The sequence below is a fragment of the Trichosurus vulpecula genome, chromosome 8 (assembly GCF_011100635.1).
Source record: "Trichosurus vulpecula isolate mTriVul1 chromosome 8, mTriVul1.pri, whole genome shotgun sequence".
Lineage (NCBI taxonomy): Eukaryota > Metazoa > Chordata > Mammalia > Diprotodontia > Phalangeridae > Trichosurus > Trichosurus vulpecula.
The window spans coordinates 1,202,368-1,226,083 of NC_050580.1; the positions used below are offsets into that span (position 1 = coordinate 1,202,368).

General features: G+C 44.5%; 1 pseudogene; it reads left to right on the forward strand.

Moving 5' to 3' along the window:
- The first annotated feature begins 1,289 nt into the window (after positions 1 to 1,289).
- LOC118828398 lies at positions 1,290 to 22,844 on the forward strand (annotated as a pseudogene).
- The last annotated feature ends 872 nt before the right edge of the window (positions 22,845 to 23,716 follow it).

The window sequence follows — 23,716 nt, forward strand, 5'->3', positions numbered from 1 at the left end:
TTCACCCCTACTTCGCACAATCCCCATGTTCCTCCAAAGAGACCTCTTCCTTGAGTGGATAGGAAGAAGGATTTGGAGCCAGAAACACCTAAGTTTGAATCCTGCCTTTGATACTTCTTGACTGTGTGACCCTGGGCAAATCGCTTAACTTCTCTGTGACTCAGTTTCTCCATCTGTAAAATGAGGGAGCTAGACTCGATCATCTCGAGATCTCTTTGAACCCCAAATCTTACACAGTCTCAGTCTCTGGAGAATATGCTCAAACTTGTTCAGTTCCTGCAGATGAAGAGTGAATGCTGGATGATTCTTCCAGAGCACCAGGGTCGCAAAGTTACTCATGAAGATCACTCCTTGCTCCTTGGGCACTGGTGCTGATTTGGCTGAAATGCCAGGTCTCTATTCCTATGGTTTGCTTGTCCTTCGTTGTAGTCTCTGAGGCCCACACCTAAAACGTGAGAGAATAAAGAAGAAGCCCAAGGTGGCCCTGGCCCTGGTTGCCTGGTCCCTTACTGATCACCAAGCTCTGCCAGACTTTTATGAAGCAGAGAGAGGCAAAGCTATCTGAAGACACCAGCAATCCTATCCATGAAGCCAAAGGGCACAAGGCTCCTTCCAACAAGGTGGTAAGCTGCCTGCAGCCAGCTCCAGAATCCTAGGCATGCTCTTCAGCCTCTCCAGCTTCCTTTATGCATTTTTCACAAATCTCCCCCATTTCCTCTAGGTTGCATTGGACTCTAAGTTAATGGGGTCCATGCAAAGGCCAGACCCCCATTATAGTATGTGCATGTATGTGTGCACAAGTGTGTGCATGTGTGTGTGTGCCCTCAATGGCACACAATTCACTTGAGGACAGAATAGAATGAGGTAGCTGCAAACACCTGGGTTCAAATACTGCCTTAGACAGTTACTAACTCTGTGCCCCCACTCAACCTCCCTCAGCCCTAGTTTCTTCATCTGGAAAAGTGAGAGGGCTGGACTTATATCCCTTCCAACTTATAACCAGAATCCTCGGGTCTTATGATTATTCAAATTGTGACACTCCCCTCCCCTCCTCCCCCACTGCACAAAGAGCTCAATAAATGTTTGTTTGAACTGACATGCTTTGTTATTGTCTGCTGGGGGCAGGGCTCTTTTAGCTTGGTGGCCCAGCCAGGGACTCCCCAAGAGATGAACAGTGATAGAGGGGTGCAGCCTAGGAGCTGGCACAGCCCCCAATTGGAGCGGAGGCAGCTGGCAGGCCTAGAAATAGCAGTCCATGGCCATCCCTCAGCCTGGATCACAGAGATAGGATGACCGGGGCTGCAGCAGATCTCACCAACAACAGCAAGGAAGACATTAGGAAAGAGGGCAGCATGACGGGTTGTGTGGCTCCACATCAGGACAATGGAGGTACCAGTGATGGGGCCCTCACTGGGGAGGCAGGGGAGGCGAGCACCTTGGCAGAGGAGGGACTGGCCCCAATCTTCCTCCAGGACACATGTAACAACAATCCAGCTAGCAGCAGCTGTTGTGGGGTGTAAGACCCAACAAGACCAGCAATAAGAGCTGCCAGTTATTTGATCTGCTTTACTAAGGAAAGTAACTAAGGGGTTAACAATCTCACTTTGATCAAACACACATATATCATTCACTTAGTTCAGGAGGAAAAGCCAGCACCCTGAACTTCAGAGCAAATACAAACAAGTTACAAACATACACAATATAAACAGACCAGATCACAATTCATAGTTACCAAAAAACCATCAACATCTGGGTTCACAAGCCGGGAGGCTCTTAGAGCGGCTGCCCAGAGTCTCTACATCAACACTTCTCCAAGAGTGAGAGCCCCAAGCAAATAACTGTTCTCTCTTTTTATAAAGTCTTTAGCCATCATCAAACGTTATCTGAGGGACCAGAACTTAGGCATCTACTATTGGCTCTGGTCTTAGCAAACCCCCTTAGGGCTCTGAGGGCTTCCCGCCTTTCTCAAACTAGTGAACTAGCTTACTAACCATCCTGGGGCTTTGTATCTAGTAAGACTCAATCAAAGACACTTAATTAGTTTGGCATTCTAAAACAGTAAGAAAGTCCTACCTTTATTACCAATACAACATAGCTGCAGGAGACCCAAAAACTGGAGCCAGCTCAAAGCTGGGCCAGATCTGTTGTACAGGCAGGTAATGAATGAATCCACCCCAAGGGATGATGCAAGCTGTCCTCCCAGGATGGGATGCATGGCTCCAGAGGTGAATCTCACCTCAGAGATGGGCATTTCTGTCCACGAACTCATTGATGCTGGTGAAAGTCAACAGTGAGCCATGGCCTCCACAGGTCTGCTAGAGGAAACCACAGCATGTGACAGCTCCTAAAGCCTTTCCCCACAGATGCCACTGAACCATGCAAAGAGAAATGGCCCAGCAAGCTCCCTCCTGGCTCACTGATTCCAACCCAGTATCATCTGCCTAACACTGCCCCAAGGAAGCCACATGACCTGCCAAGGATGAGGCCAGTCTCAGACCTTCCTCACCAGGGGAAAAGCCATTGCTGGAGGAAGTGAAATCTCTGCCAGGCTAGGCATAAGTGTGAGGGGGACAGGGGGGCTGTAATGCATCATGGCATCCTCAGCCAGAATAAAGCTTTCTCAAATCATTCTCCTCAAACTCGAGACCATCCTTTAGTCAAATCCCTCTCATGTGTTCTCAGGCTCATAAGAGGAACTCAAGCTGGCAACAAGTCCTTGTTCTACAGGACAGTTAAAGCTGCAGAGGCATCATCACAGAGCTATGAGCAGATTCCTCCACCGTGTCTTCTCAGGAAATAACAGCAAACAAGAGGTTGTTTTCACTCCTTAATCCTCCCTGCTTATGTCCTGTTTCCTGCCTTTGTGGTCTCACATGTGTGATGCAGATGTGTGCACTGAGATCACTCTCATCTTCACAGCCTCAAACCAGGAATCACAGCTTTTCAGAATGGGAAGGGACCAGGAAGTTCTCACTATGACCTAATGGTCATCCGAACTCTTCTTGGGAGATCTCCTCTTCCCCTCATTGTTAGCAGCCATGTCCCTAGATCTGGTCTGACTTGGCCTCTGTAATGCCCCTCCCCTCCACTGCTCCTGGCTTTACCCTCTGGAGTCTGAGACCCCATTTACATGGCAGTCTTCAAACAACAGGTATCATGTTCCTTCCTCGACTTCTCCAAGCAGCCAATCTCCAGTGCTCATGTGTCATAGACTCAAGGCCCTTCCCATCCTAGCTGCCCTTCTCTTCATCTGAGGTGAACTCGGCAGCTGATTGTCTTTTTGGTGGGAAATAAGAGATAGAGACAGATGAAGGATTCATGAAATGAAGGAAAATGGTGCCTCTTATGGCAACAGGAAGACGAAGGTGGTAAGGAGAGGCCATTCTCTGCTGAGACCGTGAAAACTCAGATTTGCATTTCCGACGTAATGGTAGCTACATACATGGACTCATTTTACTTGGTATTTTAAGGCCAAGAGTGGCGCTGAACAGTCTATATCTCAGTGGTGACTTTAACTACAACTCCAACATATCAAAGCTGAGATTCCCAGCGGTTGGGAGATCACAACTGGGCCATCTAGATTTCAGTTCTCACCTGGATACCAGCATAATGCAGACAGCTCCAGGACTGGGGAGGGGGTCTGAGCCAGCCACCTTGCCTTCTCTGGACAAATCATGAGCTGAAAAGTTTCAAGATCTGAAATACCTATGAGTGTTAGGTGCTACTGTTAATGTGATGATAGTAATGAGGAGAAGGCTTACAGTGAGTATCTGTATGGCATCTTCAAGTTTACAAAGTGCTTTACGAGTCATATTTCACTTTATCCTCACAACCTCCCTGGAAAGTGGGTGATATTATTATCCACATCTCACAGATGAGGAAACTGAGGCAAAGGTCAAGTGACCTGCCAAGGGTCACACAGCTAGAAATGGTCTTAGGACAGATTTGAACTCACATCTTCCCAAATCCAGCACCAATGATCTATCATGTACTATCTAGCTACCTAAATGTTATGGCACTCACAGCACCCTTTGCCACACCCTCTCTCAGCCCTAGAACAGGGAGCCCAGGTTTAAGCTATTCTGAGGGTCCACATCAACTCAAAACCATAATTCATGAGGCCTCATCAATGTGTTTCCTTTTTCTATTGAGTCAGTGGACATCATTATTTCAAAGCAAAGGCATTTAATAAAATAAGGCAACAATAGAGTATTAGCCTTTTAAACCTGGGTCACACTAATCCCCACATACTCACACGACTGAGGATAGTGGCTGCATGGACACATATGTACAGAACATGTATGACCAAAACACATATTCTAACCCTTCTGGCTGCCAGGGCCTTCCAGTGAGCTCATCCCTGTGCTCTCTCAGGACCTGCTCCCTCTGTTCTCTTTCTCACTTTGCTCTCTTTCCTTGGCCTTCAGGTGGAGTCCTCACCTGGTGAGCTCCTCCACTTTCCCATCAGAAAAGGACTCTTCTCTGCCATCTTTCTCCCTTATAAGCATTTTAAATTATTTCCATCACCTTCAGTTCCAAATATATCTTTCCATTCTTCCTCCCCTACCCCAATAACCATCCCTTGTAACAAGTTCTAAAAACTAAGGGGGAAGGGGACAAATTGTTTAGCAAAATAAGTCAGTATACTGACTGCTTCTGACAGTGTGTGTAGTGCTTTGTGCTCATAGCCTCTTATCTCTGCCAACAAGGCGGAAGAGAGCAGGGAATACTTTCTCTTCTCTATTTTGGGAGTAAAGCTTGTTCCCTTGATTATGCAAAGTTCAGTTTCAGATTCATTGTTATTATTTCCATCAACACTTTTATTGTGGTTTATATTGTCTTCCGGGTTCTGATTTTGCATCAGTTCACAGCAGTTTATCCATAACACTCAGTAGTTGTCATCTGCATCATTTCTTATAGAATAGTAAAATGTCATTATATTCATCTGCCACAATTTATTTTGCCATTCCCCATCAATGGATATCTACTTTGTTTGTTTCCAGTTCTTTGCTACTATAAGTACTGTGATGTTTTTATGCCTATGGGGCTTTTTTCATTGACAACCCACTTCCCCCATGATTAGAAGTGGGACTTCTATTAAAAAATACACCATCAGTCTTTTAGCTTAGAGTCCAGAGGCTAAGCTTCAACTCTTTAGACTGTATGTTGTTCATCTTATCCAATTTGTTAAGCTAAAGTGGTTAGCAAATTTCTCCATGGTGAGAGCAAGCTGATGACTCTTTAGTCCAAGTTAAAGCTATAAGATATTTTACTCACCCAAGGGACCAAATGAAAGCCTGGCTGGCCCCCTAGGCCAAGGTTAAGGCTATTCCATAATTCACTTTCTTCCACTAGCAGGAACTTTGTCCCAAGCCTCCCTCTGACTCAGGGTTAGAAAGTCCCCTTTAATTTCCAAATGTTCCTGATTGCCAGCCTATATCACCTCAACCCATTTAGTGGGCTGCATTCCAACAAACTACAAAGGGCTTGATGGGACTTAAGCATCTTGACACACCTTAGTTTCACGGCATCCTTGAAATAAATCCTTTGGGTCTTTTCATAGAAATGCATTGTGGGGAATCCAGGTATAGCAGACAACTAGAAGGCACTGACCCAAATCTCACATCTTTTGTTTTAAATTGCTGCAAATGTGGCCAGCAACAAACATCATGGTCTTTGAGCACTGATGAAGGGATTGGTGTCCAACACTACTTAACTGATTAAAGAAATTTATTCTCCTTTGCAGAATCTCCTGCTTCAAAAAAATATAGGAAGAGAGGGGAGTTTTATTATATATTATAATATTTGCTAAGCACATTCAATTGTCATTGGTCCCTGGACTTTGTAATTGACTGATTCATAAGCCACCTCTCTCCTTTAGTGCACTTCTTAGACGAATTAGCTTCAGAGCAGTTCAAAGCTCTCAGGCCAATCAGTGACCTCTGTAGCTCTAGGCTGAGCAAGATGGGAAGATCTAGTCTTCAAAAAACTCAATCTGTAGGCAGAGGAAAGAAGGAATTCTGAGCATAGGGATTAGTGTGAGCAAAAGCATGAAACTTATTATAATATGGTATGGGGAGGGGGTGCTTGGCTGTCAGGATAAAGAACTGGAACTCTACTCCCCAGGCAATCAAGAATTAATTGTGTGAAACTGCTCTGATATTCTAGAACCAGAGGGTAAAATAGAAATTGAAAGAATCCTCTGATCACCTCCTGAAAAAGATCCCAAAAAGAAAACTCCTAGGAATATTGTATCCAGAGTTCCCAGGTCAAGGAGGAAATATTGCAAGCAGTCAGAAAGAAACAATATGAGTATTGTGGAAACACAATCAGGATAACACAAGATCTAGCAGTTTCTGCATTAAGGGTTCAAAGGGCTTGGAATATGATATTCCGGAGGTCAAAGGAGCTAGGATTAAAACCAAGAATCACCTACCCAGCAAAAGTGAGTATAATACTCCAGGGCAAAATATGGATTTTCAATAAAATAGAGGACTTTCAAGCATTCTCAATGAAAAGACCATAGCTGAATAGAAAATGTGACTTTCAAATACAAGAATCAAGAGAAGCATGAAAAGGTAAATACGAAAGAGAAATCATAAGGAACTTACTAAAGTTGAACCATTTTGTTTACATTCCTACATGGAAAGATGATATTTGTAACTCATGAGTCCTTTCTCAGAATTAGGGTAGTTGAAGGGAATATACATAGGTATAGACAGAAGGCACAGGGTGAGTTGAATATGAAGGGATGATATCTTAAAAAAATAAAATTAAGTGGTGATAGAGGAATATATTGGTAGAAGGAGAAAGGGAGAGATAGAATGGGGTAAATTATCTCACATAAAAGTGGCAAGAAAAAGCAGTTCTATTGGAAGGGAAGAGGGGACAGGTAAAAGGGAATGAGTAAATCTTGCTCTCATTAGATTTGACTTAAGAAGGGAATAACACACTCAATTGGGTATCTTACCCTACAGGAAAGTAGGGGGAAGGGGATAACAGGCAGGGATGAGAGAAGAGAGGGCAGATTGGGGGAGAAGGTAGTCAAAAGCAAACACTTTTGAAAAGGGACAGGGTCAAGGGAGAAAATTGAATAAAGGGAGACAGGATAGGATGAAGGGAAATATAGTTAGTTTTTCACAACATAACTATTATGGAAGTGTTTTGCATAACGGTACATGTGTGGCCTATGTTGAATTGCTTGCCTTGTCAAGGAGGGTGGATGGGGAGGGAAGAAGGGAGAGAACTTGGAACTCAAAATTCTAAAAGCAAATGCTCAAAAGAAAGTTGTTTTTACATGCAACTGGGAAATAAGATATATAGTCAATGGGGTATAGAATTCTATCTTGCCCTACAAAAAAGTAAGGGGAAAGGGGATAAGGTCGGGGGCGGGGCGGGGGGTGACAGAAGGGAGGGCTGACTGGGGAAAGGCGCAATCAGAATATATGCCATCTTAGGGTGGGGGGGAGAAAATTTGTAACTTGAAATTTTGTGGAAAACAAAGTTGAAAACTAAAAATATTAAATAATAAAAAATAAATTTAAAAAAAGAATTGTGTGGTCTTGAGTGGGGTGATATAACCAGATCTACAGTTGAAGGTTTATTGGGTACAGTGGGTTAGAGTGGGAGGAAGCAAATGAGCAATTAGACAGAAGCAGGTGGATCAGTTAGAAAACTTTGCAGTTGCTCAGGAAGGTAGTAGTGAGGGGAATGAACTGGGTAGCTGAAGGAACAAAGGAAAGAAGAACGAGGTGTGAGAAATTGTGGAGTTGGCGGGACTCGTAAATTGAAAGTATTGGAAGAATTAATGATAAATGCCTTTCGCCTTGGGTAGGGGGAGAGAACAACTGGCTCCAACCCCTAGGGTAAGTGCTGAAGCGGCTGCAGCTATCAAAGCCCCAGTTTCCTCTGTCCATGGTGCTGACGGCCTCTCCCAAGGCTCCTTGGAATACTGCTGTTTCTCCACTGGATTCAGAACCTCAGTTCCAAGCAGTTCTCAAGTTTGGTTGATCCCCCTTACATTCTACAGATCTTACAAAACTTCTTTCCGCAGACTGCCCATTGATTCAAACTTGCTTCTCTCAAAGGGATCGGGTCCTTTTTAATAATAATAGCTAATTTATATAGGGCAATCAGGTGGTGCAGCGGATAAAAAGGAGTACCTGAGTTCACATCTGGCCTCAGACACTTACTAGCTGTGTGACTCTGGGCAAGTCAATTAATCCTGTTTGTCTCAGTTTCCTCATCTGTAAAATGAGCTGGAGAAGGAAACCACTCCAATATCTTTGTCAAAAAAAAAAACAACCCAGATGGGGTCACAATCAGATACAACTGAATAACAACCACAAATATGCAAGGCACTGTGCCAAGTGAAATTATCTCATTTCATCCTCATAACAATCCTGGTTATTAGGCAGTGTTATTATCCTTTTTTACATATGAGGAAACTGAGGCAAACAGAGGTGAAGTCTCTTGCCCAGGGTATTCTGGTAAGTCTCCTTTACTCATATCTCTCCCTGCTCCAATCCATCCTCTACTCAGCCACTAAAGTGATTTTCTTAAAACACAAGTTCAGCCATTGTCACCGCCCCAACCCCACTCCCCAGTTCTCAATAAACTCCCATGGCTCCCTATTGCCTCGGGAGCAAATACAAAAGTCTCTGCTTAACATTCAAAGCCCTTCCTAACATGCTCTGACTTTCCAGTCTTCTTATACCTTACTCCTTAAACGTCCTCTTCCGTCCAGTGACACTGGCCTCCTGGCTGTTCCTTGAAGAAGTACCTCCATTTCTAGGCTCAGGGCATCCTCTTTGGAGGTGCCTCAAGCCTGGGATGATCTTCCTCCTCATGTCTATGGTCTGGCTCCCTCCAAGTCTCACCTAAGATCCCATCTCCTCCAGGAAGCCTTCCCCAATGCCTCTTAATTCTGATCCTTAGTTAGTTCCTCTTTATCCTGTATCTAGCTTGCTTTGTATATATTTGTTTGTATGTTGTCTCCCCCATTGGATTGTAAGCTCCTTGAGGACAGGGACACTTCTGTATCTCCAGTGCTTGGCACAGCACCTGGAATATAGTAGGTACCTAAAAATATTGATTGGTTTATTGATTGAAGGGTCTGAGGCCGGATTTGAATTTGGGTCTTCCCGATTCCAGGCCCAGTACTCTATTCACTGTCACCTACCTCCTATCATTTATTATTATTGTAAATATTAAACAAAACACAGACTCTGACATTACTGTGACCTTAGGGGTTGTTTCACGCCTTTATACTCACCCTGTGAAGTAAATAGCTCAGCTCTTACCATCTGATTTCACAGCTGAGCAAACAAAGGTTTAGATAGTTACAGTGACTTGCTCAGGGTCACACTGTGGTTCTTTCTGAAGTCTATCCACTGCACCACCTACACATACTCTAATGGACCTGCAGATGAGCCCACCCATCCATACCTACCAAGCCTGAGTGAATCAGCCCAGCTAACGTGGCAGCAGGATAGTGTTGGACACCTGGGTAGCACTGGCAGCTCTCGAAAGGCAACGGGGACTTCCATGTCCATTCAGACCATAATCACCAGAAAGGTCTGCATCCCTCTTCTGTTTCAAGATTTACAAAGGGCTTTCCTCACCATACCTCTGTTAGGTAAGGAATGCAAAAATTATAACCCCAGTTTCACAAAAGAAGAAACAGGCTCAAAGTGCAAATGAAACACTTCCTTAGAGTCGTAAGGCTGTTAAGTGTCAGGGGAAGGATTTGAATCCAAGTTTTGAAGCTCCCAATTTGGTGCTTTCTCCTCTGCACCAGACAGCCTCAGGCTCACTTGCCATCCTACCCAACCAAGGACCAAATAAATATGTAAACAGGAGCAAAGACGTTCTCAATCACCTTAAAGAGCAGATGCATTTCATGTGACCCCAGGCCACCCTAGAGATTACAACATACTCACTCTCTCCATAGCAAGTGACTTGATTCTGAGACCATTTGAAAATTTAATCAGCCCCTTCCTCTCATACCAGGAGTCCTCTCCTCCTCCTGCAAAACAGCACCAAAAGCCCATTTGTTGGGGGCATAATGTCTTATTTCATCAATTTACCCTTGAAATCAAATCCGTTTTCAAAAACAAAGGTTTCCATTGGACCTGAGCGGATAAAGCTGGGTGTGGTACAGCCCCACCTCCACAATCAGTTCAGCTGTAGGGAACAGGATGCCTCCCCCTCCTGAGGAAGGATAGTGCCTTGAGCTGCTGCAGATTTATGAGGAGTTTGTCCTGTGTCTGGGGACGAGCAGACCGAGACTGAGATCTTTCTGACAAGACGTTAGAGTGGGGTCATGCCAGAATTATTCAGGGTGTTAAAGACAAAGGCCTTCCCTCCCACAAATCATGAGTGGCAAGCAGGCTCATGATGGGGTGGGGGGAGAAGTGGGGCTCCTGCAAATGCTTTATTAGACATTGGCTCTGCAATAGCTGAGAGCCAATGGAAAAGCAATAAAGCATGGGCCACGCGTCTTCATCATCAGCCTTAACAACAGCTCCGACGCTGGCAATGACCCCCACGCAGGGAATGGACAACCTGCTCATCTTGTTTTATGGGCTGCTGCCAGGAGCTATGGCTTCTGATTAAACTCTCCTCCTGGTTATTTTGCCAGTAAATGAACAATGCCTTTAATGAGTAAATTGATAACATGGGGTTATAGAGTCTCAGGGCTGGAAGGGGCAGTGTTGGAGGCTGTCCAGTCCAATTCATTCCTGAGAAGGATTCCCTCCCAGCAGATACAGGTAATTGAATTAAGCAACTAGGTCGTGCAGTGGATAGAACACTGGACTTGGAGTCAGGAAGAAGGTCTGAGTTCAAATCACACTTCAAACACTTACTACCTGTGGAACCCTAGACAAGTCAATTAACTTGCCTCTGTCTCTCTGTCTGTTAAATAGATATAATAAGCCTCACTGGGTTTTTGTAAGGGATAAATAACAAACCTTAAGGTGCTTTATAAATGTTAGCTATCATTACCAGGAACTCGCTGAGCTCTTCTGGATGTTTCTTCATCGCTCTGTCTGCCCTTCTAACCGGAAGGCTCCCTGGGGGAAGGGACTCAGTTTCCCCATCTCTCTTGTAGCTGCCATGAAGCCATGTATAAAGCAGACACTTGCTAAGTACCAGTCATGGATCCCATTTGTAGCAAGGGTTCATAACACCTTCCTGAGGGAACAGATGAAAAGGTAGGAAATGAATGGAGGGGCCAGTTGATTTTCTTCTGTTACTGTAGATGAGGCTCCTCCTTTTCCATATTCCAAAATATTCTTTGCATGCTACTTGGGTGATGGCCCTTTACGTGGCTCCTCAATGTTAGTAACCTGTTGCTTACTGGAGCTGCCCCTGCTGCTTTATTTGTAGCCCGAGCTGGGACCTGGAACAGATCCTGGAGAGTAACAGCAGTAAAGATAGGTTTCTGGAGTGACGACAGAGCCAGAGTATTGTGGAGATTGGGGACCAGCAGAATGAACTGAGAGACAAACCAGGAAACCTCAGCCTGTGAAATTGGCCTGGCACTTTCTTCATTTCCTCTGATCTAGGTGACTTCTCATAGTGAATCTCTTCCTTTATTCCTTCCTCCATTTGACAACTAGGATGAGGTTTAGGGTGAATAGATAGTACTGGGCAAAGCACTGTGACAGCTTTCATACGGATATTTTACTGTGTTTGGATAAATCATCTGATAACTAAAAAATCAATTTCCTGAGCCTCACGAAGGAGCTTGGGCCGCCCAGACTGAGATTTCCCAAATGCAGGGTGGGAGCTTGGAGCCAAATCATCACTTCCCAAGTCCTCATCATTCAGAGACATTCTCCATGTTCTAGTCTTCAAGCACCTAGATCAATTGTCAGTCTGGCAGGTGCACCCCATGAGTCCCGCGAGAGTGAAGATAACCAATAGGGAGCATTCACATAGCACGTTCAGACTCGCAAAGCACTGTACGTCTTGGTTCATTTGTTCCTCATGACAACCCTGGGAAGTGGAAGCTTTGCCATCTTTGATTTACAGATGAGGAAACTGAGGCACAAAGTGCCCAGGGCCACCCAGCTAGGGAGTGTCTGAGGCTGGATTGGAACTCTGGTCCTCTGGCATTCAAGTTCAATAATATGCTTTCAGGCATTGCTGTGGAAGAGGTTCTGGCTAACAGTTGGTAGGCTCAGCACTGGCTAGTGGGCAGATTTGGGAAAGCTGAGGCATAGACATTAAGGGCTGCTGATGGCATGAGAACATCACCACCCAGTGGCCAGATTACATACTACATCCTTTTGTAGTGAGTCCATTAATCAACGAAGTGACAGCCTGCTTTTCTGTAGGTTTCATTCATTAAGTCTGGGAGGTGCTGTTGCTACAGTAGCCCCCCACCCCACCCTGCCCAGCCCCACCCCCAATCGGGCTTCCATTTAAGCCCATTTCTCCTCCCTGAGAGTCCTGCTGTCATAGAAAACTGATGAAACCTTTGAAATAAGTAACTAAAACAGCTCAAGGCTGAGCAAACAACATCAGAGCATTTGGCCATCTCATATAAGAAATAAATGATATGACATGATATATGACTGTTTCAAGAATTCAGCTAGCAGCTGCTGTGGGGGGTGTAAAACCAACAACAACCAGCACACAGAACACTGCAAGCCCAGGCTCTTTTGATCTGCTTTACCAAGGAAAGCAACATTAAGGAGTTAACAATCTTATTTCAAACCAGCACGCAAATATCATTCACTTAGTTCAGGGGAAAAGCCAGCACCCTGAACTTCAGAGCAAATACAAACAAATTACAAACATCAACAGACAGACCTTGTCTGATTCAAATCTCAATTCATAGTTACCAGAGTTTAACAAAGTCCGAACATCCGGGTTTACAAGCTGGAGGGCTCTACAGCTGCCCAGAGTCTCCACGTCAACACACCACCAAGAGTGAGGACCCTAAGCAAATAGCTCTGTCTTCCCTTTTTATGTACTCTTTAGCTGTCATCAAATGTCATCTGAGCAACCAGAACTTAAGCTCTTACTATTGGCTCTGGTCTAACAACTCCCCTTGAGACCCTGGGGGATTCACGCCCACACAGGCTTAGCACCTAGTAGCTAGGGGTTTGGGGCCTGCTTGGGAGTGAAGATATAATCAGACTTCCCTTCACTGGCCCCACCTTAGTCACCAATGCAATGACATAACATGACATGATATGATATGGTACGGTATGGTATGGTATGGTATGGCATGACATGATACGATGTGACATGTGATATGATATCATAGATATGATGTGACATGAGCTATACGACTCAATTCAATACGATGTAATATCTTCATTTCTTTGTCTCTGGGCCTCCAAATTTCTCTCTTTGTAAAAGTAGAGTAACCAAAGCTAGGAGCACCGGCCTCTAGCTTGATGTCGTGAATCCATGGTTGGCCTACCAGTCAAAAGGCCTGAGTTTTAAGTACTGCCAAGGTCTGCAAGGTTCAGTTTCCTGATCTATAAATGAGGACAACCACAACACCTCCCTCCCAGGGTTGTCATGATGAGCAGATGAGATGCGCTCTGTAACGTGCTTTGCTAACCTGATGGCATTCTGTAAAAGTCGGTTCTTTTGATTGTCGCTGGCCTCTCTGTGCCCTCAACCAAGCCTTTAAGATGAGAAGTTACAAACAAGCTGCTGAGATCTGCAGGACACCAGAGAATTTGCTGCACAGGTAAATAGCCAACCTGGTCAGCAGAACAGACCCCAACCCTGAGGCTTGGGAAGTGCTGACTGACCCTGCGTGCAGGAGGGTCACATCCTTGACCTGGCCCATCCCCTTCCCTCTCACACGCCTCAATATCTGTTTGGCTCAAATCTGGTTACATCAGCACTCAGGGTAGAATTGGCAGTTAACATTGACCCATCTTCTTCCAAATAGATTTACCCCTAGTCAGTTTTTCCCCTCATTCTGGAATCACTTTTGGACTTGAACAGAAGCTTAGTGACCACCACAGAGAGGCTCGCCATTTTGCAGGTGAGGAAGCTGTGTCTTGGGAAGGGGAAGGCTCTACCTAGCATCACCCAAGGGCCCAGCTGCAGCAAGGGGTCCTTCATCTTGGTCATCTGTCCCTTGACAAATGGCCCTTTTGGAGTGTTTTCTCTGGGGAGTCTCAGCCTGAGTTTGTAGGACTACATATCCAGGGGTTTAGGCTCAAAAGTGTTCTTAGCTCCCAGAGTAGTCAGTCACTGTTGCCTGAAGGTCTTATGGAGCCTTCTGCTCCTTTGCCGAAATCATCAATGAAGAGGCTGAGTAGAAGGGGCCCCAGGCTACCGCCCAGTCTGGGCCTCAGTGGGTCACTCCACCAGCAGATTAGCTTCCTACTGGAACAGAATGAGACGCTCCAAGAACATTCGACAATGAACAAGAAGGAGATTTATTCAGCCGTGGCAGGAGAAAGACATTCAACATGGAGAGGCATTGAGGACCCCACAGACTGCTTCAGACAAGTGAATTCCCTGGCCCGGCCTACCCATTGTGGTCCAGCAGCCAAGCCTTAGGATGCCTCTAGTGTATCTCATGCTTGCTTTGTATTCAAGCGACCCGAAAGTGCTATCAACAGCCTGAGCCTTTAGTCCCAAGAGCCAAAAGGGGGAAAATTAGCCTAACTTGCCTGGAGGGAGGTTTTAAGATATTACTCCTAGAGGGACACCAACTGGGACATTTTCTTGGCTTGCAAGTGATGTCACTAACAGTGTTACAATTGGTTGTAAACTATGAGCAAGGTGATCCACCAAGCCCTAATTTGCTGATAAGAATGTACGGACATAACTTAAAGTCTCTCTCTCTCTCTCCCTCCCTCCCTCTCTCTCTCTCCCTCCCTCCCTCTCTCTCTCTCTCTCTCTCTCTCTCTCTCTCTCTCTCTCTCTCTCTCTCTTTCTGTCTCTCTATCTCTCTCTCTCCCTCCCTCTCTCTCTCTCTCTCTCTCTCTCTCTCCCTCCCTCTCTCTCTCTCTCTCTCCCTCCCTCCCTCTCTCTCTCTCCCTCCCTCTCTCTCTCTCTCTCTCATCAGGTTGAATGACTTGCCCAGGATCAAACAGCTAGGAAGTGTCTGAGGTCAGAGTTGAACTCATATCCTCCTGACTTCAGGGCCAGTGCTCTATCTCCAGCACAATCTCGCTGGCTTGTAAGTAAAATTCTTAATAAAGCTGAGCTGAAGAGTCAGGTCCAGACTATATGGCAAGTGATCCAAGTGAACATCATGTCCTTGAGAGAGGGGACTGTCTTCCACTTCATTTTGTTATGTGAAGCCCCTAGCACAGTGTCTGGCACACAGTAGGCACTACATAAATGCCCGTCAGGCAAAGGGTCAGGACTGGTTCTCACACTCCTAATAGGTGTCCAGCTCCTGCTCCAAATTGGAATGGACTAGCCAATGCTGCCTCCCCAGATTGGAAGAGAAGCCCATAACCAATTCAGGAGATGCTGTGTGCATAGAATCCAGACAGGGGGCTCTGGACTCAACAAACCTTTCATGTTGCTAGAATATACATTTTTATAATACATCTTTATTTCTTTTCCTTCCTTCCCTTCCTTCCCTTTCTCTCTCTCTCTCTCTCTCTCTCTCTCTCTCTCTCTCTCTCTCTCTCTCTCTCTTTCTTTCTTTCTTTCTTTCTTTTCCTTCCTTCCTTTCTTCCTTCCTTCCATTTCTTCTTCCTTCCTCCCTCCCTCCCTCCTTCCTTCCTTCTCTTCCTTCCTTTCTTTCTTTCCCTTTCTTTCTTTCTTTCTTTCTTTCTTTCTTTCTTTCTTTCTTTCTTTCTCCCTTCCTTCCTTCCTTTGTTTTTCCCTTTCTTCCTTCCTTCCTTTCTTTCTTTCTCCCTTTCTTTCTTTCTCAGTTAAAAGGAGGGTGTGAGAGAGAGAAGACAGACTTCTGTTGACTGAAACAAATTAATTTTTAAAAGTCTGCAAAGAGCTTAACAGGGATCTCTTCTAGCCAGACTCCCCTAGGATCATCTGTCAAAGAGTGGATGCTGGAAAGTGACCTAAGGGTAATGAAGATTGGGTGAAACCAGTGGAGATGGTCCTGTGATGGTGGCAGTAGTTTTCACAAAGCTTCCAGGGTCCCCTTTATGGATGAGAATCAACAGGGAGGGAGAGTTGGTGTAACAACAATTTTGCTAGCAGCCACTGTGGCTGTGTAAAACCAACAACAACCAGCACACAGAAGGCCGCAAACACAGGTTCTTTTGATCTACTTTACTAAGGAAAGTAACTTTAAGGGGTTAACAATCTCACTTTAATCCAACATGCAAATATCATTCAGTTAGTTCAGGAGGAAAAGCCAGCAACCTGAACTTCAGAGCAAATACAAACAAATTACAGACATACATTATAAACAGACCAAATACAAACCAACATCTGTATTAGCAAAGCCAGAGGGCAGTTACAACAGCTTGCCCAGAGTCACATGCCACTCTTTCAGTGAGTGGGAGCCCCAAGGTAAAACACCAACCCATGTGATCTAAAAAGCCTGAGGCATCAAAAACATGTGACTCAAACCCATGCAAACCAGGTTTTCCCTTGAGGCACAGAAGTCATGGAAGACTCCTGATCCAATCAAAGAAACAAGGGCCAGACTCTTCAAGGGCACTTGATTAAATAAGTGCTAAAAGAGAAAACAATAAAAGAAAGTCCATATCTTAATTACTGATACAGTTGGGATGGGCTCTGAACTGTGCCATTGGTGTGGTGGGGCAGGGAATGGGGCACAACTCAATAGGTTCACATATGGGTGGAAGTCAATCAACCAAAGTCGGGAAAACATTTTGAAAGAAGCTTTGAAAGTAATAGCCAGGAATAAGTCATGTGACTACATTTGGGCAGAGCAAGTTCTCTAAATGATGAAGTCTGCAGCAAAGAACAGAATGAAATCTTTGAGATGATAAACTCAAGCTCTCAGTTCTGAGGCCTTATCGATTAATTTGTTATGTGTTTGGAACCGAGGTCACAGAGTACATGTCAATTAAACATAATTGAATTGCTTATTGGAATGGGATGGAATGGGCAGTTTAATGGGCAGCAGGTATTTTGGCTCAGTCCCATCCTGTTAACCTTGCTGCAGTCTCCTAATTTCTCAGCTCTAGGACCAGTCTCCTGATAGCTTAGAGACTGTCTCTGAAAGCCTTTGTTAGTCCAGTGCTTCTTGAGAGGATCTGACATGTCTGGTGACCTGTTAACAGTCAAAGACTATTCTGTACATTAGTTCATCTGCCCCTACAAATGCCTTGTTTGCAGTCTTGTCCAAGATTCTCCTCAGCCGTCTGGCAAAAAAAAAGGACTCAGTTCCACCACATCTGTGTGGTCTGCCGTTGCAGAGGTAAGTTCTAGGCTCAGGCACTTATAGCTGGAAGAGACCTGAAGCCATCCAGCACAATCCTTCCTCTTAAAAAACTGACTCTCAGGCAGATGAAGTGATTTACTCAGGGCCACACAGGTACTAAGTGTCAGAGATAAGATTTGAAGTTGGTCCTCTTTTCACTACACCCAGTAACTACTTGGAAGTGAGCACAAACAAAGTTGGTCAGAATAGATGTTCTCTTAAATAACACCAGCTCGGTCAGGTTTTTCCAGGAGAGCATCTAAGTCCTGGCCAACTCACCACTTTGACCCATTGTGTGTTTCTGGCCAAAAGAAGGGCTGACTCGTGGCCAGCAGACATGTTTGGGCCCTTAAGACCCACCTGGATTCTTTTTTTTCCAAGTGGAGCAAACATACTTAAGATACCGAGGCACATCAGGCAGACCTGGAGCAGCTGATCCTTGGGAGCTGACTGGCCACTCTCACCAGCAGCAGGTGGATGCAGTCTCAGCTCTGCAGCTTAATGCTGGGCCACAAGCACTGACCATGATACTGGGCTCCAGATGCCTTTGGTGCCACTTGGGAAGAGAAAACGGAAACAAAACTAGATCACACTGTAATCAGTCCAGCACCAGAGATTCCTCCCTGGTACAAAGATTCAGATGCAGTTCAGGGCCTTGACTCTCACCTGGATCATAGGACTGACCACAGAGCCCTCCAGAAGAGCCTTTGGATTCCACCCATGGTTTCTGAGTCAAGTATTCAGGGAGGCTACAGGGGATGATGGTTGGACAATCTTGCCCTGACCATAAGAGTGATTTTCTCCAAACTGGGATTGATACTAGCTTGCACGATGCCAAGGGTGGCATATGTCAAAACTACACAAGATTCCTTGGACATAGAGCAGAAATAGGCTTGTTCAATTCCCTTTGCTTATTAATATCAAATGAGTCTAAAATAGGAAAATATGTGGAAGACAAAGCTCAGCTTGGTTATGAGAGAGGAGTCCAAGCTGAAGAGAAATTCCTCATAACAGTCTGGTCTGGTCTGGTCTGGTGATACTTTGTGGCCAGGCATCGTAGAGCCCTGACATCTCCTAAGAATCAAAGCTGAAGCTCTTCCAAAGGGCAGGAAAAAGGTGCATGGCAGGTCTGAACACATAACTGTGACACATAACAAATGAGGAATTACATCACAGAATCAACACAAAGAATGCAGTTTTGAGTACATATGGAGTCCAAAGGAAGGAGCACTCAAACTTAGACATTACACATGGGAAAGGCAACTCAAAGCCCCCAGTGGCTGGAAGCCCCTTTCTCTCTTTCTTAAGGGGGAGGCTCATAAAGTTTCCCTAGGTATCATATAGGCTTCTGCCAGACCTTGCAGAGTCATGAGACAGCTTTCCTTCAGTGTGTCTAGCATGTCCTCATCTCCCAATTCAGCTACTTCCATCCACTCCTGCTCTCCCCAGAATTCTGCAAGGATTCCAAGGAGGAAGTGGGAGTGGGGTAGGGAAAAAGGAGTTCATGTGTCTCCTTTACCTCTGGAACAACTGCTTCTCAGAGGCTTTGCTGAAAGGCTTCTGCCACTAAGCTGCCTGGAATCTTCAATTCAGCACTAGTTTTACATGAACTCCACAGAGTGTGACCAAGTCTCTCTGAACAGACTCCCTGTCTACCTCAACAAAATACCTTTGATTGATTGGTTCAGGGTAAGTACTGGACTTTGTTCACATCTCTAAATTGATTGATTCAGTCAAGATGTGTTTTTTCCTGATAAAGGTGTCCAAGCTAGCGAAATGGAATGGGGTGATTGATTCAAGTAATTCCCACCCTTACACAAATTTGCAATCAAATCAAATCCAAAGGGCATTCATGGAAGATAGTTTAGCAAAACAACCTACAAGAGGGATCATGCTGGATTGCCTCAGTGACCTGTCCAATGAAAGATAAGCACTTTAACCCTTGTGAGGTCATATAAATGTTTCTCTCATCCTGAGCCATCTCCAGTCATCCTGATGTGTATTTGGCCACTGGACCTAAAGGGCTTCAAAGGAGAGAGTGACACTGGTGACTTTGCATAGCCCTGCCTCACTTAGACCCAATTCACTTGTGCATCATGGCATCACCTTCTTGATGTTATGGTCCTCTTTGAGAACAAAGGACAAACAGCAAACATTCTCTATTGCTTTTGATCTGAGCACTGGGACTATTTGATGTCACCCCCTTTCATACTTTAGCATAATCACTGTCATCATTGCTTTTCTGATCCCACCTTCCTCAACACACCTCACTTCATACAAGTCATCTTATGTCAGTCAGTCAAAAAGCACTTATTGCTATGCTCTAAATTTTTCCCATCCCTCATTCAGAGGATTACAGCATTAAAGAGTTGGGAGAAACCTCAGTGGATTAATTCGACCCATGCCCCACAAGAGGCACCAGAACAACAAAGCCAACAAGTAGAATTTGGGCCTCTTCCTGAAGATCTCAGAGCAGAGGAGCCCATCACCACTGGCAGCTGGCATTATGATTCAGTCCTACCGTGTTTCATTCATGTGCCACAAGCTGATCAGCCACTCCCACAATGACATGAATAGAATTTTGTATTCAAGCTTTTGGGTATTGCAAATAGCCCTGCATTCCGTATCTTTGAACAAATGGGTCTTTTCTTGCTCTCCATAATCTCCACGTGGCATAAACCTAGTAACAGAATCACAGAATCAAACTAGGAAAAATGCTGGAACTTTTCTTGCGCAGTTCCAATTTGTCTTCCAAAACGGTTGGACCCATTCACCCAGTCCCTCCAACATTGACTTGTTCTTTTACCATCTTCGTCAATAAGATGGTGTGAGCTGAAAGTTCAGGTGGCAGTCGGTCAGTAAGCATTTATTTAGCATTAACTGTGTGCCCGGCACTGTGCTAAACTGGTTTTCTCTGGTTGGCTGTGGTTTTGAGCACCAGTTCAGTTGGTTGTTCATGTGCTGCACATTTTGACAGGTTGGAAGTTGACACAGATAAATACAAATTTGCTTAAGTGTTCGTTTGGGGAATTGGATGTTTCTAGTTATTTCAAAATCTGCTTCGAAAAAGAAACCTCAAGCCAGAGTGAGAACATTCCAGAAGTCTCCAGGCTCCCAGGTGCTGAAGGGCACCCCCCACCCCCCAGCGGCTCCTCCAGCTCCGCCTCCTCTTCCCCCTCTTTCCTCCTCCTCCTCCCTTCCTCCTCCTCCACATCTTGCTGCTCGGGTTCTTGTATATACTGCGCCTCAGACACTTCATCACAGTCCCGGATGAGCGGCATTGTTTTTATGTCTTTATTTGACGAAAAAGAACTGTTGCACAGCCATTGGGCAATAGAGCGTACAAGCAAGACACTTACAGCCTCTGTGGCAACAACTTTTCATGTCAGAGATCAAGAACTCTTGCAGTCATTTATGTCATCCCTTCTTCTCCAGACAGAAGGTACCAAAAAGTTGCAATAAAGATCTCTTCATCTTACTGATAAAACTACTACTAATAAGCCAAAACGTCTGTCAAAGTCAACCGCCGCCTTTCAGGCCGGTTCTATCACTACAAAATGCACCATCTGATTGCTAAGGTTGAGAGCAAAGGAAGTGGAATAAAGACAGCTATAGTGGTTGACGTTGCAAAGGCGCTTGACTGGCCTCCAACGTATCCCACCAAGTATTTTCGTTGTGATCTGCGAGCACAGACCCAGTTTGAAGACCATTACATTGTCAATGGATCTCATGAGGCCAATAAGCTGCAAGACATGTGGGATGGATTCATTAAAAAATGTGTCCTCTGTCCTGAGTGTGAGAATCCTGAAAGTGATCTGCATATCAATCTTAAGAAACAGACAATAGGTAACTCTTGCAAAGCCTGTGGCTATGGAGGCATGCTTGACGCAAACCATAAACTCTGCTCATTCATTCTCAAGAACCCACCTGAGAATAGGGATAATGTTATGGGAGAAAAAGAAAAGAAAACTAGAAAGGGCAAAGACAAAGAAAATGGTTCTGTGTCCAGCAATGAGACGACACCACCAGCAGCAGCACCACCCAATGAACTTAACCCTCCACATGCTGTGGAAGATGATGAGGATGAAGACTGGGGAGAGGACACAACAGAAGAAGCTCAAAGGCACAGAATGGATGAAATTAGTGATCATGCAAAAGTTCTGACACTTGGTGATGACCTAGAAGGGACAGTTGAAGAAAGAATCAATATTTTATTTGACTCTGTGAAGAAAAAAGAAAGCAAAATGGCCTTTGTTTTCTTTGAGCAATTCAGTGTATTTCATTGAGCCTTACTAGGTGCTAAGCCCCAGGCCCAAACCCCTATTAGGTGTGGAACCTATGTGGGTGTGGATTGGTGACTGGGGTGGGGCCCAAGGTGGGGCCGGCTGAGGGAAGGTGCTAACTCCAGAGCCACGCCCATCTTGAGTCTTACTAAGTGCTAAGCCCCAGGCTCTAACCCCTATTAGGTGTTAACCTAACCTATGTGGATGTGAACCTGCCAGGGTCCTAAGGGGAGGGGCTAACTCAAGAACAAATCACCAGAGCCTAAGTTCTGGTCATTCAGATGACATCTGATGATGTCTGAAGTCCTATAAGAAGAGAGGACAGAGTCATTTGCCAGGGCTCTCACTTGTGCTGGTGTGCTGATGCAGAGACTCCAGGCAGCTGTAGCTAAGGGCCCTCCAGCTTGTAACCCAGGTGCTGGGACTTTGTTAAACTCTGGTAACTATGTATTGGGATTTGAATCGGATAAGGTCTGTCTGTCGATGTTTGTACTTTATTCTGAAGTTTAGTGTGCTGGTTTTTTCTCCTGAACTAAGTGAATGATATTTGTATGCTGAATTAAAGTAAGCTTGTCAACCCCTTTAACGTTGCTTTCCTTAGTTAAGCAGATCAAAAGAACCTGTGCTTTCGCAGCATGCCAGCAGCTTTCTGGGTGCTGGTTGTAGGTGGATCTTACACCCCCACAACAGCTGCTAGCTGGATTGTTGAAACAAGATATTATCGATACTTCTTACAAAATTGTTGCTGAAGCAGAAAGACTGGATGTAAAAGTGATGGGCCCCCTCATTTTGACTGAGACTCTTTTTAATGAGAAAATTTGAGAATAAATGAAGAAGTGTAGATGTCATTTTGTACAATTCCATCCCAATAACCAAAAAACCTCAAAGATACCTTCTTCATGGTTTGGAGTGTGTAGCAGCTATACATCAAGCTCAGCTCATCTCCCAAATTCTTTTGGAAGAAGAGGTCATCATTAGCTAGTCAGAAAAGGCCTCTAAGAAATATTTCTCAAAGGAACTTGCCAAGGAGATTCATGTCAAAGAGGAGCCCTTTATAAAATGGCTAAAGGAAAGAGAAGAAGAATCTTCTGGTGGAGAAGATGAAGATATTGAGGTGGTGTATTCTAAGACTGCCTAAAGTTGAACCTGTGAAGTCTGCTGATAACAAGGATAATGGCATTGATATTGATGCCATTTAAAACAGTGCAAGTGAGTTTACAGCGTAATGCTTCAGATTGCTCTCCATTTCTGGCCAGAAGTGCAACACGTATGCGCAGAAGCTAAAATGGCTTAACATCATGCTACACTTTATATTCAAAATGTCTTTTTACTGTGAGTAGGCTTCTGTAACTAAGCCCATGAGACATCTAGTGAGTCCATATGCATCAGTGCCCAGACTTAGTTTGCTTATTTATAGTATGTTAATTTGTGAAAAAACTAGTGGTGGACACATTTGAATTACATTTATTTAGTTGTAACAATAAAAATTTGTTTTTGGTCATTCTTTAGTCTGTTACTTTGGATGACTTGAGCCTAAAGTGACACTAACTTCAGTGTCTCAGCCAGCTTAAGCGAGGAATGGAAAAGGCTGAGTTTGTGTGATCTTGGAAGCTTGTTAGAGTTGATATTTCTTGGAGGGCTTCTCCTTGGGGGAAAGTTGATACTTTGCCATTAGTGTCAATCTTGGTTAGCGATAGATATATGGGGAAAGTAAAATCCCTCTATTTCTGACCCTTCAAATTTGGCATCTGAAATTCTTCCTTAGAATAATAAATGCCACCCTAAAAATGACAGGCTAACACCTTGTTTCATTGAAAGTCAAGGATATAAGTGTAAAGAAAAGTCAAAAGGGTTTTTTTGAAACTTGAACTTTGCAAATTTCTGTATGTTTACTTCATGTTATCATTGAGTTTTAGGGCAATGTCCATGTGGGCTAAGCTGAGAATCCTCCTATATTAACAAACAGAGGATTTCTGAATGTGTAGCAATTTTGCTGAGTGAAATTTCAAACTTTTTGGATGTGATTAAATAGGTTGACCTATAATAGCCAAATCGAAGATTTATTTTAGGG